A 14470-nucleotide genomic window follows, 5' to 3' on the forward strand; every position below is an offset into this window, starting at 1 on the left:
CATAATGTATATGCATTGATAACCATACGGTGCATAAGATTAAAAAAACTACCCTTTTCCATACTTTTAAAGTTTTTCGTCCATCATTATAACTCTCTGTCATCATATCCATAGGTACTTGGGGACAGGACAATTTTTTTTGGCCCTCTACCTTTTTTCCAAAATCCATTATTTTATCGTTTTCTATTAATTTCAATTATTTTCGCGTTTTTTCTGTATTATAAGAACATAAAATAATAAATATACTATAAATAACTTGTATTTGCTATTTACTATCAATTCCATGTTTACTATCCACAGCTGTTACTGATGTATATATTTTTTGGAAGATAGGGGAAGGTAAAAAAAATTTGTCCTGTCCCCAAGTACATGTACCTATGATCATATCAGCCAAATATATGACTGCTTTATAAGTGCTTGAAAATCCAAAAATTTACACAATGTTACTGGGGTCATCAACATCAACAAAAACTTCTAAAAAAAAAATCAATTTGTCAACACGAAAATGAAAAAGAATGTGTCCACACTACACGAATGCCGCAATCGCACTATCATTTTCTATGTTCAGTGGACCGTGAAATTGGGGCCAAAACTCTAATTTGACATTAGAATTAAAAAGATCATATCATTGGGAACATGTGCACTAAGTTCCAAGTTGATTGCACTTCAACTTCATCAAAAACTACATTGACCAAAAACTTTAACCTAAAGCGGGACAGACGGACGAACGAACGGACGCATAGACCGGAAAACACAATGCCTCTATAGGTGGGGCATACAAATGTTGCAAAAACGAAAGTAGCGTGAATCTTTTCACCTAAAAACAATGAAAAATTAGTACGATGTTAAAATTTTGATCTTATTTTTCTGTAATGACCAATTTGAAAATAACTTACTTTTGATTTTTGATTATTGTTTGGTTGAAATCCACATTGTCGCCACAAAAACGAAAATTTCTCTTAAACCCGGGGATTCATTTTAAGATTATATTTTATAAAAAATTGCTATGTATGGAAAGAAGTGGTGCTTCATTTGTGTTGTTCAGTGTATATAGGAAAAATCTGTTTTTCCCCAATAGCGAGAAAAGAAGGACAGTGAATGCAAGTTTTCTTTTAGAATATCAAAGTAAATATGATATAAAGTGTCTTTTTTATGCAGTCATAAAAAACTATATTCATTGGTTTTTTAATCGCAGGAAAATGTCGAATTTTCTCTGTTTAATTAATGTAAAATTTACCAGAATTTATCCCCAATCACTGCCAATTATATATAACATACGAACGAAAGGATACATGTGCATTTTAAATCGAATTTCTAAATGCATCCATCTATACATTCTCTCTTTCAAAAAATAAAAAAAATATATCTGCTGTAAAAAAAAAAATAAAGACCGCAGAGTCAACAAATATGGTGTTTAGTTCTCTTGATTTTGCCGGTTTTATTTTTCACAATTAAAATTTTATGGAAACTTTTTTTGCAGCACAATTCGAAGATAATAGTTTTTTGATTTGGTAAATTTCTTTATAATACAACCCCATAACTCGGAAACGTAAAATCTAAAATTTATAAAAAAAAAAAGAAAGGGAGCTCACGTCAATAGATATTAACAATTCACCAAAGTTTTATGCAAATTGGTTAAAGCGTTTTTGAGGTAATATCCGATATGTTGACGACGGACGGACGGACAACGGTATACCATAATACGTCCCGTAAACGGGCGTATAAAAATACACTCCTAGATTATCAAATAATCAAATAATCATGAAATATTTGGTCTGGTAATCAAATAATCACTAAAAAACGTCCAAGTAATCACATAATCAAAAACCCCGTGAGGAAGCTCAACTATCAACTGTTTGTTTGAGCGCTGTGGAACCATCTCTTCGAATTTAAAAAGAAATAAAAACATTAAAACCTACTTATGCCCCTGAGATTTAAAAAAAAATTATTACCGAAAAAGTACAATTTACTTCTACGTATACAGAAGCAAAACTTCTCAAAATTGCCATTCAAATGCAATCACTGAAAGACGTCGTACCCTTTTACGCAAAATTTATGACGCGACGTTATTGTTATCGTCACTGACGGCAAATATTCTTGTGTACTTTAGAAAAAAACAAGCTTGGCAGTAAAAGGAAAATTGCGAAATATTCCCTGGCACTGAAAGAGTTAAGGGATTACGATACAGTAGCAGGGGCAGATAATAACGTTTTCAAAATTTTTCGTGTTGTTTTCGCGACGTTGGTAATCAGTACGTTGTAATTTCGCGATGTTTCTAATAAGAACGATTACATTTGGCGACGTCGCTTCAGATGTATTCACATTTGCGGAAAATCCACTGACGTCATAATCCCGATTGCGCGAATTTGAAAAAAGAACCTGCAATAAATAATCGCCCAAATCACGAGAATTGTTATATTTATTCATTAATAAGGAAGTCAACAATATTAACTTCGAATGGGGGAAAAAATCAAATCCACATTCTTATTTTGTACGTCTGTTGTTTCATATAGGAAATGAATACGAGATTGGTAAAACATAAGATGTCGATGAGAGAGAAACCCAACTACACAAATAAAAACAATAAGTAATGTATATAGTAACTTTACCATTTTGCAAACTCTAAATCGTAATTAGAATTGTACGGATAAACAGAGACTATCAACAAAATGACAAAAAACGTAATAAATAATGACAGCACATCATACTGTTCCTGACTTTGGAAAGATACATTAAAGAGTTTAACGGCATTTTTTAGAATTTAACCCAGTGGAATATATATGTGTATGAAGAAACTGTCAGTTAAAATGACACAGTTATAAGCCCCGTATTATAGACCAACAACAAAAACGCACCCGTTGATGTGCTAAGAATATCCCCATATGTCATATTGAGAGAGTAAAATCGGCACACAGGAATTAGGTATTTGACAGACCAGAGTTGCAACTCAATGATGTTAAGTTACTGACCAAATACGAAGTCTTTTTGTAATGTAATTTCTCAGATAGGACACAAAATATTTGTTAGACCGGACACACAATGTGGTTGCACTCACTCCTAGATTGAAGGTATAATACAGACAAGTAATTCAATGATTATATGTACCGTACTAAAAAAATACCCTGAAGACAAGCTTAGGTAACTTATCTATTGATACAAAATCAATAAATTTCATGCTCTAATATCGACTGCTGTACTTCCTATGAAATGTTATACTACACTGTAATCAGGTAATGGACTAAGCTAAGCTAATCCGATTTAATGTGGGTATGATTTTTTGTTCATGTAATGCCTATAGAGTAGGTCGTTAGTTTTCTTGTTTGAATTATTTCACATTTTCATGTCGGGGCTTTTTAAAGCTGACTATACGGTGTGGCTTTTTCTTTTTCTTTTTTTTTTGTGTTGAAGGCTGTAAGGTGACCTTTAATAGCGTATATCTTCGTCATTTGAACTATGGTTGATAGTTGTCTCTTTTGCAATCATACCAAATGCCCTTATTTTTATATGATCCCCCTTACTTTATAATTGTTGCACATCTTGTCATGTCGGGGCTTTTGAATAATTAAAACTATGCTAAAGCTGTGTTATCTACATGAATTGTATGACTAATGTCGGACAGAGATGCAAATTAATTTTTTTATTAGATGTATCTGTTTTGTTTCCGAACATTTCTTTTCTAAAAGTAATTTACTAGAATACTTTTTCTATCCAAGTTTCGTAACAATTCATAAAGGTTTGGCAAATATTCTATGCTATTTACGAGTAACCAGCTTTATTAATTTTCATTGCTTTCAAAAAACACCTTGGCTCTACCACTGAAATTGACAACGTAGTAGTGAACGGCGGGAAAGATTTCACGACGTTGTTGCAAATAAAACTTATTTCAACGTAGTTTTGCGCCTTATTGGCAAACGTCCCGTTTGCCATTAAAAACTAAGGTGTATTGCTTTTATTGAAAAAACAAGCACATGGACCCCCAGTTTTTTCTTTTGCAATCTATCAAGATATGTTTCAAGAATGCTCCGCCAAAATTTTAAGAAAAAATCAACGAAAGAATTTTTTCTGCACTTCTGTGAAGACGCAAAAATATTTTCGACTTCTTTATTTCACTTGTATTAAAAGAATTCAGGATATAATTATTCATTCCAACCGTTATCTTGTTACAGCATGCTGATGCCAAGGATCAAAGGAACATTTTACAAAAAAAAAACGGTAAAATTATGACTGCTAGTTCAAAAGTATTGGTACTTTCCTTAAAAGTCCTTATTTATGAAATTTCAAGGTTTTTCCTTCAATTATGCAAATTTCAAACCAAATTATCTCAAAAAGTAAGTCATGAAGGTATATTTTTCTTTGCATATTTCAAAAGTACACATCAAAATTGACCTTCTACCAAAATTTCAAGAAAAAATCAACGAGGGATCTGTACTGTATCGTATGCCCTTAAACAATATCGTTGAATATCAGAGAAAACCTAATCCGACGCCGTTTTAAAGATATGATTCTTAATTTCCGAATGGGGAATTTGTTTTAAAGGTCAATGTTTAATGAATTTCTAGTATTTTCGAAGTTAAAATAGCGTTAAACTGTTGTTCCTTTTGTATGTCTGTGTAATATTAGTATTCTAAGAGATATTTATCCAAGGTATATAAGCACAATAATCATTACGTTTATAACGAGTGTTCGTGATTTACCGACATTTTCTATTGGATAAATTATATTAATCTTATCGTGAAATAAACCATTTCTTTTCAAATTCGAGACATTTCACTTCTTTTACTTGATCTACTTTTACATATTTGTGTTCTCCAATATATTGGTTATATGACGTTGTATATCTAACGTCTTGTATTAACAACAACAACAACAACAACATCTTTCTAATCGTTCAAAAGGGTCGACAACAGTTACACAAAAAAAGTCCCTTTTTTCAGTTTTGAAAAAGGCAGAATAGATAACAAATGGGGAAATATAAAAAAAGATTAACTGACAAACACATCAAACGACTGGAAAACAACTGTCACCATCCCGACTTGGTAAAGGCATTTTCTTGTGTAGAAAATTGTTGGTTAAACCTGGTTTTATAGCTATCTAAACCTCTCACATTCATTAGTGGCGCTCGAATTAAAACAATTTGGTAACAAAAGATATACAAAGTTGAAGGGCTCTCAGCTTCCAATTCGTGCAATTCAGATTGTTACATTTTCTTCTAACGTTTTAAAAGTTACTTAGGCCACATCAAATTAATTTCTTGTTTTTTTTTTACTCTTTTCTTTGAAAAAGGGTAGCGTGCGAGCAGAATTATTTTATGTGGTTTTTCGAAATTTTATTTTTGGCAGGCGAAAGAAATTTTTACTAGCGAGCGATATAATTTTTGAAATAGTAAAATACAAATTTATGAAAAGAATTTTAAGCAAGCGAGCCTTCAGGCATTTATACATTTTTGATGCTTTTTTCAATTCCTTGATCTCATATTACAGTTCGTACATTACCCTACTTTGCATCTAAATTGTTCCCCGACACCTTGTTGTGTAATGGTTCCACATCATTTCCAATACAAAAACATTATAAACACATATGGCAAAATCAAAGGTACTTTATTTAAATCATTTGCACCACGTGACTTTGTCCCTTTTGATCAAATTACTTCCCTTAGCTTAAGATTGAAAATAAAATTTATTATAGATTTGCGGATAATCCAGTCCTTTTCCGTCATGTATCTAAAACTAATGTATCTTTAAAAACTTCCTTTGGTAGACTGGTTCTCCTGTCTAGATAAATGTGCATATTACATATTTCATATATCAAGACAGGTAGGGTTCAACGCCATCTTTTTATTTGAAATCGAGGTTGTTCTAATTTTAAAAATTTTGACGTCATCAAAATAGGAAAGCCGGTGTTTTCTCCCGGCATGCATTTGTAACTAACAACAATAAACAATATGGCAGCAGACGATACTGTGAAAGATTTTAAAGAAAAACTAAAGAATGTCTTGACACATAAAATAGCATTAACTAAAATCAACTCTACACGAAAAGTGAATTTAACGTTCTTGAAACCTTTGCAATTGCAAAGTATTCAAGGTGCAATGAAAAGTGATGCATTGATCATGCTACCCACTGGATATGGAAAGTCATTGATTTTCGAAATGCTGGCAAAAATGAACAACACAAAATGCATTATTATCAGCCCTTTAAATGCCATAATTGAAGAGCAAACAAGAAAGTTGGGTACAAAGGCTGTTAACGTTAATGCAGCGCTTACCAATAGTATTGAAGGTATTTTTAATATTCATCTCCATTCTCGACCTCAGTGAGACACTTTTTAAGGTTCATCATAACAAATGGACAAATATGGCCGTATTTTCACCCCAAAAACTACTCTGTGTACAGACTTACCTGTACAGTTTAAAAAGTTTTAAGGCCTGGCATCCACTAGATTTTCAGAAAGATGTAATCGTTTTTGGATTTTGATGGGCATTTTTTTTCCTTCCTGCAGAAGGTGTAAAAATAAACAAACACCTGAATTGCATTTGATACTGTCCACTCAGTTACTACCTTTAACTCATCTATAGATGTGTAAATATCTATTCTCTGTCTATTGTCTATGCCAATCAAGGACAATCTATACAATACAAACCAGTTGTTACCTGAAAGAGAGCATCTCAATATGTATCCAAACTTAGTTTATTTTTACACCTTCTGCAGGAACGAAAAAAAATGCCCATTAAAATCCCAAAAAGATTTTATCTTTCTGATATGCAAAATTTTAAATGTCTCCTGCCATTTGAGAAAATTCTAATATCTTTTAAATGGTATAGATCCCCACCCCTAAACCATATATATTCTGGTTTCTCATGATAAAGCACATCAAATGAAATACAGGGTTAGTCCCCAGGGGTCACCCCACCCCCTGCCACTTAAGAAAGTTCTAATATCTTGTAAGTGGTCAAGATCCCCACCCCTAAACCATATATATTCTGGTTTGTCATACCAAGATGGTTTGAATGATATACAGGGTTAGTCCCCAGGGGTCATCCGGACCCCCTGCCATTTGATAAAGTTCTAATATCTTGTAAATGGTCAAGATCCCCACCCCTAAACCATATATATTCTGGTTTGTCATGATAAAGCACATCAAATGAAATACAGGGTTAGTCCCCAGGGGTCACCCCCACCCCCTGCCATTTAAGAAAGTTCTAATATCTTATAAATGGTCGAGATCCCCACCCCTAAACCATATATATTCCTGTTCATCATGTCTCAGAACATTTGAATGACGTATAGGGTCAGTCCCCAGGGGTTCCCCCCACCCCAATGTTCTAATATCTTGTAAATGGTCGAGATCCCCACCCCTAAACCATATATATTCCTGTTCGTCATGTCTCAGAACATTTGAATGATGTATAGGGTCAGTCCCCAGGGGTTCCCCCCACCCCTAATGTTCTAGTATCTTGTAAATGGTCGAGATCCCCACCCCTAAACCATATATATTCTGGTTTGTCATGCCAAGATGATTTGAATGATATACAGGGTTATTCCCCAGGCATCACTAATGCATATAACTTTACTGGACTTTGTCCAATGTCAGGCGATCCTGGGAATTACGAATTATGGGAGCTTCGTTTGGGAGACTTCGTAACAGCATCCTGTTACAATCATTTCTTGTTTATAATTAGTTCAAACACTTTTGATGACACATTTAACCTGGCAACAATGAGTTGGGTGGTGCCCAATGATACCCCTGCCATTGTGGCAGATAATACAGATTCTTGATATAATCTGGGGGACCAGGAACCATTGATGTGTCTTTTGCTCTATGTACTTCCCATTACTTTTTTTGTGCACGTGTGAATTACTTTGGTAGCACTTTGAATTATCTACCAGATAATACATAAATTGAAAAAAAAAAAATTGATTAGTTCAATATTATATTTTAGGTTAAAATATATGACTTTAATCATTTATTAAGTCAAGAGTGCACATGTTGAAATGTCTCTCCTGCTTTACAAACCATATATTTATTAAATGTAATTATACTCATAAAAATATAAAATTTTGTAAATACATGTTGATCTTATTAATCAATGTCTAAAAATAAATGGTGTTTATGTACCAATAGATTGTTTCATTTTTATATTTTAGGTCCAGAGGGAAGAGATTTTAAGAATGGTAAATTCATGTACGTTTTTGGCCACCCTGAACAGATTCTGAAAAAAGAAATTTGTAATGTTTTTAAGCAGAAAAGTTGGGAAAATGTTTCACACATTGTAGTAGATGAGGCTCATTGTGTTGTTCAATGGGGACATGATTTTCGTCCCGATTTCAGACATATTTCGAAACTGCGTGCAATACTACCACAAGCTAAAATACTAGCATTAACTGCAACAGCTACACCAAAAATGAAGAGAGAAATTCAACAACAGCTTTGTATGAAAGATGTGTTTACACTATCAGGCCCAGTTGATAGACCCAACATTAAAATTATAGTTAAAAAACGTCTACCACTTACTGGAGGAAAGACAACAGCAGAGGGTTCATTCCAGGATGTACTTAATCCTTATATTGAGGAACTTTGTAGTGAAATTGGGAATGTTCCAAAAACTATAATATATTCAAAGCTCAAATGGTGTGGTATAGGCTATGACATGGTATCACAGGCAGCCCGTCTTGTAAATAATACTCAAGAGATACTTTCAGCAGTGTCACAGTTCCATGCACCTTGCACAGATGAGGTAATTAATATTAATATAGCAATCCTTTTTGAACGTACTAAGAAATCAAACATAGACCAGTAAAATGCAGGCAAAATTTCAAAGAAGTAATGGATAAAAAACCTAAAATCTGGTATACTGACTCCAGGTGTATACATATTTTTTTTCTATTTTCATTCTGTCTGATGTTTTTGTACATATTTTTGTATTGAATTATACTCTCATTCTTAAGGTAGAAGATTTTTCTTTTATTTTTATAATATGGTTTGGAAGAAATTTATGGGCATATTTTAGAGATATTATATCTTTTGAAGAGTTAAAAAATAAACCAATCGTTAGATGTGCCCATCCATAATATTGTCAAACAGATTATGACATTGAAATCCATTGGTTACTACATGTATTCTGAATTTTCATTCTAACTAACGAGGTCGTATACTCGTAGCCATCATGCATATAGTGCTCTTGACGTTGATTTAATTTTAATATTTGGCCTTGGACAGAGACCTTGTTCATCTTTGTACATGCATACATGTTTATATAAAAATAACAGTTTAATTGTAACATAACGTCAATGACTATGTCCACTTTATTCAAGATATTTCAAACATTAGTATAAAACATTAAACAATGAATTGAATAAAATAGTAATTGACACATAAGAAACAATAAAATGCTCCGCAGGGCGCAGCTTGATACGACCGCAGAGGTCGAACCCTGAACAGTTGGGGCAAGTATGGACACAACATTCAAGCTTGATACAGCTTTGCATTTGGATTGTGATTAAATATTTGACACAGCATAGGTTTCTGACACAGAATGAATGTGGTCTAAGAACTTAAAAATTTTAAATTGGACATTCACCTATTATGGTCCAATATCCAAAATCTAAAAACATGGTTAGATTCAGCATATCAAAGAACCCCAAGAATTCAATTTTTGATGAAATCAAACAAAGTTTAATTTTGGACCCTTTTGACCTCAATGTGGACAAAGTTGATAACGGGGCCCAAAAATCAAAAATCTAAATACATGGTTAGATTCAGCATATCAAAGAACCCCATATATTCAATTTTTGTTGAAATCAAACAAAGTTTAATTTTGGACCCCGATTTGGACCAACTTGAAAACTGGGCCCATAATAAAAAATCTAAATACATGTTTAGATTCAGCATATCATAGAACCCTAAGAATTCAATTTCTGTTAAAATCAAACTAAGTTTAATTTTGGACCCTTTGGACCTTAATGTAGACCAATTTGAAAACGGAACCAAAAATTAAGAATCTAAATACACGGTTAGATTCGGCATATCAAAGAACCCCAATAATTCAATTTTTGATGAAATCAAACAAAGTTTAATTTTGGACCCTTTGGACCTCAATGTGGACCAATTTAAAAACGGGGCCCAAAATCCAAAAACTAAATACACGGTTAGATTCAGCATATTAAAGAACCCCAAGAATTCAAGAATAAAACCCCATTGAAATTGGTCAAGAAATAAGCAATTTATACGAAGTATCTTCTTTTGCACAATACTGTGCAATTAAATATTTCTTGCTATTGCGCAATACTGTACAATTGACAATTTCTTGCTATTGCGCATATTGTGCTATTGGATATTTCTTGCTATTGCGCAATACTGTGCAATTGAAGATTTCTTGCTATTGCGCAATACTGTGCAATTGAAGATTTCTTGCTATTGTGCAATACTGTGCAATTGAAAATTTCTTGCCATTGCACAGTACTTAATATATAATAATTTACACATCTTGTTTGGTGTGTATCTCCTACCATATCATTATTATTTGCTTTTAAATATAAATCAGAAATAACCAACTTAAAATGGAAAATTTTAAAAGAAAAAAAAAGGAAAAAAAAGAAAAAAAAGGAAAAAAAAAAAATCCCCCCCCCCAAATTTTTTGAACCCCCTTATGATTCATCACCCCAAAACTCATTCCCAGCCTTCCCTTTGTGGTATGGTACCTTGCAGTACAATTTCAGAGAGATCCATACACTTGAACACAAGTTATTGTCTGGAAACTAGAAAATGTGTTTTTTGGCCCCTTTTTGGCCCCAAATTCCTAAACAATTAGGACAATTACCCCCAAACTCAAACCCAGCTTTCCCTTTGTGATATGGAACCTTGTAGTACAATATCAGAAAGATCCATACACTTACACACAAGTTATTGTCCTGAAACTAGAAAAATGCTTGTTTTTTGCCCCTTTTTGGCCCCTAATTCCTAAAATATTGAGGCAATTACCCCCATCATCAATCCCAGCCTTCCCTTTGTGGTATGGTACCTTGCAGTACAATTTCAGAGAGATCCATACACTTGAACACAAGTTATTGTCTGGAAACTAGAAAAATGCTTATTTTTGGCCCCTTTTTGGCCCCCAATTCCTAAACGTTTCAGCAATTACCCCTAAACTCAATTCCAGCTTTTCCTTTGTGATATGGAACCTTGTAGTACAATTTCAGAAAGATCCATGCACTTACACACAAGTTATTGTCATGAAACTAGAAAAATGCTTGTTTTTTTGCCCCTTTTTTGGCCACTAATTCCTAATATTTTGAGGCAATTACCCCCAAAATCAATCCCAGCATTCCTTTTGTGATATGGAACCTTGTGGTACAATGTCAGAGAGATCCATACACTAACACACAAGTTATGTCTGGAAGTTACAAAAATGCTTATTTTGGCCCCTTTTTTGGCCCCTAATTCCTTTACTGTTGGTACCATAACCCCCAAAATCAATCCCAACCTTCCGTTGGTGGTATTGAACCTTGTGGTAAAATTTCAAAGAGATCCATTCACTTAAACTTAAGTTAGAGTGCGAAAACCAATGTGTCTTCGGACGACGCCGGACGACGACGACGACGACGCCAACGTCATACCAATATACGACCACAAAATTTTTTTTGCGGTCGTATAAAAATGAAAACATTATAAATCATTTGCATTTGTAATTAATGATATAATTTTAGATGAAAAAAAATATAGCACAGAACATGGCAGATACAAATGGATCCATAAAGTTGCTTTTTGCAACTCAAGCCTATGGTATGGGAACTGATGCCCCAGATGTTGAAAGGGTTTGTCACATTGGACCACCAAGTTCATTAGAATGCAAGTATTATGGCTATATTACATATTATACTATGGGTTATAGAAACAGAAATACTTCATTATTCCAGTTATGGACCCTTGTGGGTTTTAAATTTCATACAATGATAACAATAATTTTTGTTATAATTAAGGAATGACTGTAATATTTTTTTTCTGTCTATGAAGAAATAACATCAAAAATGTGGTGCACACTGAATAACCCGTGTAGCAGGTTATTTTAAAGTGTGCACCACTTTTTTTATGTTATTTCGAATAGACAGAAAATATATTACAGTCATTTCTTATAATTTAATTCTTAATTCCATTTTAAACCGGAGTAAATCATGAAAAAACGTTGATGACGTCAAGGTCACATGACAAAATTATGTCTATAAACTGATAAACAAAACAATGTCAGCCAATCGGAAGACGTGTTACATCCAAAATTAAATTATATGACAATGAAATAATAATAAAATAAAATACAGCATAAAAATCACTGAATACATAGAAGAGAAAGTTAATATGGGAGACAATCAATAAATATGTAAGGATTATTCCCCTTTAAACAGTATCTAATAATTTTTAAAGATATGGTGTTCAGCGTTGGATAAAAAAAGAAGCCCCAACTGATTAAATATAAGGGTAGTTTTCTCCCATGTACACACAGCAACAAATAACTAAATATTTATGTATATAATATTTAAATTGCAAGAATTGGATAAGCACCTTTACAAGTTTGACTGCAGTCTAACACATATATTAGGAATTAACATAATATATATATAAAAATATATATACATGAAATATGCATACGCATAAACAGAGTAATGTGTATTTTATTTTATTTTTTTTTATTTTAAAATATATATAGATAAACTAAAAGAGATTTAGCCATTTGTATAATTTTTGGAACTCAATTCAAAATGCTGGATAAGAAAATTACATAAAAAATATAACTTTTCAAGTATATATTTATCTTCCATGGTCATTAACCATAAACATTTTGATTTGCAGTCTAAGTTATTAAAATTTTGATAGTGCTCATGAGCTTGTGTAAACAATAATTCTCAAAAGTTATCATATAATGGACAGTTATTTCAAAAATGAAACTCATCTTCTATATCATTATGAGAACAAAAATTACAAGTCCTCTGTGACCTATCTATAGGTTTGTTTGTAGAGTGCTATTTTTCCACTCGTAATTGATGGGCACATATGCATATGCAAAATTTACATATTTATTAATATTTGTCCTAATTCAAAACTTTGAATATCAAGATATTTTTCCATTTTGAAATTACTTTTATGAGAAAAATATGTATCCAGCTTTCCAGTAACATTATCATCATCAGTGTAGCATGCTTTCAAAAACAATGTCTTTTAACTTTTTCATAATAAGTTGTTTTAATCTATTAATTGAATAATAAATATGTTTCTATTAATTCAAGCTTTTCTACAATAAATTTAACAGAGTAGTACCAATAATTCAGTCATAGTGTCATTTTCATGCATATTTTTGTTACATATAAAGGCTTCTTTCAATAAATTTGAGTTACAACGATTATATATGTCTCCCCTTCATTTTTTTGAAAATCTGCATTGTACACCATCAAATTTAATAAGTCCAGCACAAGACATTTTGACTTTGAACAACATATCACTGATAAAAATCAAATTATTGTTCCAGATAACACATCTTTGACAAAAACAAAAAAGAAGCAATAATTTGACCTTGAGGTCAAAAATCAAGCTCACATATAAGTTATGATGGTACCCTACACATCATCCTGTTGTGATATACCTACATTCCAAATATCATAACACTTTGTAAAAGATGAAAAGTTATAGGGGTTACAAGTATGTACAATACAAAAATCAATAATTTCACCATGAGGTCAAAGGTCAATGCTATATGTTGGTCACCTCTTCTAATGGTGATACACCAACATTAAAAAAAACATGAGACTTTCACACAAGATGAAAAAAAATGATCATGAGGAAAACAATTTCACAATGACTAATTGCACCACTAGCTCCTCAAAACAAAATTGCAGTTCAAAGATTTGTAATATGTAATACGTTTTTTTGTTTTTTTTCATGTCAGAACAAAACATTTGAAAACTGAAAGGGAATGATTTTACAAATACAATAATTGTTTACTCATTTAGGTTATCTACAAGAAATTGGAAGAGCTGGTAGAGATGGTCGACAAAGCAGTGCATTTATGCATTATAATATGAGTGATATTGCCACCAACACCATTGTACAACCAGAAGTGAGAGAATTCTGCCTCCTTAAAACATGCAGAAGAAAATTTCTGAGCCAGTATTTTGAAACAGAAGCAGATTTAGATTCAATGCTAAAGCATAACTGCTGTGATGTATGTGAAAAAGATTGTGAATGTGATTATTGTCTTGTAAGTGAAGTTGAAAAGTGTGAAGTTATAGATAATTGTCAATGTGCTGATGAACCTGATTGTAAACAATTAAAGGAAATGCTGGAATCTTATTTTAAGGCAGAAAATGATCAAATAAACATGTTAAACCAACAGCTTGTGTCAGGATTGACCCAAAATTTGTGTGACAAAATTGTTTTGTACTACAAAGACATTAAATGTGAAGGGGACATTCAGGGGTTATGTCCT

The 14470-nt window shown here is 32.6% G+C and overlaps 1 long non-coding RNA gene across 1 annotated transcript; it reads left to right on the plus strand.

Annotated features, from left to right (window-relative positions):
• The first annotated feature begins 8097 nt into the window (after nucleotides 1-8097).
• Nucleotides 8098-12493, plus strand: LOC127706147 (uncharacterized). The gene is made up of 2 exons (XR_007984259.1): nucleotides 8098-8734; nucleotides 11703-12493. It is a non-coding gene; the product is annotated as an uncharacterized LOC127706147 (long non-coding RNA).
• Nucleotides 12494-14470: the final 1977 nt, after the last annotated feature.

Source organism: Mytilus californianus, unplaced genomic scaffold (genome assembly GCF_021869535.1).
Source record: "Mytilus californianus isolate M0D057914Y unplaced genomic scaffold, xbMytCali1.0.p SCAF_6, whole genome shotgun sequence".
Lineage (NCBI taxonomy): Eukaryota > Metazoa > Mollusca > Bivalvia > Mytilida > Mytilidae > Mytilus > Mytilus californianus.